Source organism: Limulus polyphemus, unplaced genomic scaffold, assembly GCF_000517525.1.
Source record: "Limulus polyphemus unplaced genomic scaffold, Limulus_polyphemus-2.1.2 Scaffold392, whole genome shotgun sequence".
Classification (NCBI taxonomy): domain Eukaryota; kingdom Metazoa; phylum Arthropoda; class Merostomata; order Xiphosura; family Limulidae; genus Limulus; species Limulus polyphemus.
The window spans coordinates 251,890-254,920 of NW_013666002.1; the positions used below are offsets into that span (position 1 = coordinate 251,890).

At 28.8% G+C, this 3,031-nt stretch overlaps 1 pseudogene; it reads left to right on the forward strand.

Moving 5' to 3' along the window:
- LOC106457920 overlaps positions 1 to 3,031 on the forward strand; it is a 119,963-nt pseudogene that overhangs the window by 28,674 nt on the left and 88,258 nt on the right.

A 3,031-nucleotide genomic window follows, 5' to 3' on the forward strand; every position in this document is an offset into this window, starting at 1 on the left:
CATAGGTTAACAACAATATTAGGTTATACTTTTGTTGCTAAGCGACATGACATAAAAACCAATGTTGGAATGTAGTTTTACTAAAACATACTGGCTTTTCTACATATTAAAAGTTATTAATGTAACTGATTTTTATAAATAATTATTTTATGAATAGGCCACAAATTCATTTCATGAATGATTTTAATTTTGATTGGCTCAAAAAGGAATTTACTGACATTTGACTGCACTTTTCTGCCTCACTGTTGGTCAAGCTGGATTTTGCAAAATTTATTTATTTTGGTTAACTTTGAAATGTGAGGTTAGGGTATACTATGGGGTGGGGGTGGTAGCACTTGCCCCATCATTTTTGATGGGCTATACTCTAGTTTTAATATAGATTATACAAGTACAGTGGTTTCAGTTTAAAATAACTTGAAATTCAAACTAATTAATAAAAAATAATAAACTAGATACTTCACTGTATAAAATTAAATGATATAAATTACAACAAAACTTTATAACCCCATACCATAAGTGTTCTTGTACACAAAAAGTTATGCACTATAAGGTTAGGAATGATACATAAAGGGTGCATTGTTTTATTCACTTATGTTTAGTCTTCCTACAGTACATACTAAGCGATTCCATGGGGGTGGCTATGTTGTCTACATGGATTATGATGAATGAATCTTAGTGAGTCTGGTGACTCATTGATGAGTTTAATAACACTGTTAACCATAGAGGCTTACAGTGGAGCAAACAGTGATTTATATGTGATTATTGTTTGTGATATTTTGAGTACTTCAACCTGTCATCAGGCTTTGTTGGTAACATACACAAATTTTAACACTTTCTTTCTTAAAACATTATGGTGAAATATATAAGATAATAACTACTTTTTTATTATTTTTTTTAAAGAACTTGGGAGCGGAAAGGTTGTAGAAAGCTAATTTTTTTACCTAATCAGTTTGTGAATTTTAATCTTTATTTTTTATTGAAGAATAACTAAAGAAGTTCATTTTTATTTTGTGACCTTCCATATCTAAACTATTATTTGACAGAAATGTCTACTTATAACTGATGTACTGCTAGACCAACTGTCACTAAACCTGGTATGTACCCTTAGGACCACCTGGGGAGTGACACAGGGGGTGGGGTCCATGTTTTCCCTGTGTATTGAATGGCTACATCAACTAGTATTTATTACAGAACATAAAATTTATCTTCTGAAGAGTAAAAATGTAAATTGCATAGTTGTACAAAAATGATATTTTTACTAGATTTATTTATTCTTAAAATATGAAATAACATCATTAAAACTTTGTATGTAGAAAAATTATAAGTTATTATTTTACCGTTCTACAAAACAGTCTTATTTTTGAACAAAAATAATTTTAATGGCATCTCACTAAGATGTGAAAAGGCATTAATAATAACATACCTTTTACAATAGAGAAGCTATCTTGTTAAAATTTTATGAAGTATGTTACACATGTATAATATTTTTTATTATACAAGTAAGTCATTATAGAATATTTTGCAAATCAGAGCACCTTGGAAGAAATTCAATATCACCTTTCCTTGAAAAGTGACAACAGATGTCATCAATACAACTTACTTGGAAGCACTTCACTGTCTATCCAACTTGTAATATAGGAATTATATTAATTAGAATTTAAAAGAATTATAGTCAAACCATGCTTTTCTGGATTTGATAATCATCTCTTATTTGCTTAGCTCATTTGAATAAAATTTTGTGTAAATTCATCCATAAATATTTCAAAAGCTGAGAATAACTTTTTTTTTACAGTGAAAGTTGTAAAAAATAGTTTATACATTTTTTGAGTATATTTATGTTTATTGTTATGTGACACTTGATTTTTAATTAAGATAACACTAAAAGAAAAACTTTTAATAGTTTGAAAAATATATAATTAGATACATAAGATAAATTAAATATTTTTAACAAACAAGTTGGAGTAGCATTATTCTGTTTAGCTCAGTCTTAAGATATTCTGTATTTCCCTGTAATAATACGAGATACTCAAGTTGAAGTCACAGGTTTGAACTGATTTTTTGTCAACAGAGCTGTAGCAAATATTTAATATCACTTGGAAAATTACCCCTAAATGCAGTTCTAAAAATTATTTCTCATTGGTTATGGTGTTATGGTGCATGCATCCTATTATATTTTCAGTGCACTGCATTTAGGGAGTGATACTCCCCTTGAATGAAAGTGTGGACATTTTGTCTTTAGGTTTGATTTTTTGTTGTTTTGAATACTGCTTCAATGTTTAGAAACCACAATGAGCAAAAATATCACCAAAAGTTTTAGAATTCTTGAAATTATTATTTTGGATTTTTATATTAAAATAAGTAGCTTATTATTTTTATTGTGCAATGTATAGCCATGTATTCTAACTGATAGATATATTTATAACCGCAAACAGCTATGTTTGAACACCAGCATGAAAGGCTATAATTAGATACTTGTAGTTGATTACTCAGGCAAGTAAAATATTGACTCTAAATTGCAAATCTGACAGGATCATGTATTTTTAACCCGTTACCTGCCATGGCCATTTTGTCTTATCTTGAGGGCAAAATCACATTTGTGAATTAAAAAAATTATAGAGAACTTATCTTGGATTTCAGATTTTATTTTTGTAAATAGTAGCATAACATTCAATTATTTTTACAAAATTGTATTATTTAATGAAGTTTAAAGAGAATTTTATTAAAAAAAAAATACATTTGAGACTATAAATAAGTACCCTCTAAAAGAAAATTGTTTTACAAAATTTAAAAAACAATTTTCCTTGCACCTCAGCACTGGTCCTGCCATCTATGATTGGTATCTAAACCTTTTTCGAGCCTGTTTTCTTTGTAAACCAGCATCTGGGCATGTTAAACCTCAGTTGTAAAACTTTCAGCCAATCCTAGCCAAAGGTGTCAATTTCAGTACCATGTATTTCCCTGTATTTCACATTTGACAAATTATAGGATGATAAGGAAAGCACGTGACAAAACGTTGTTCTCTGGATTTTAC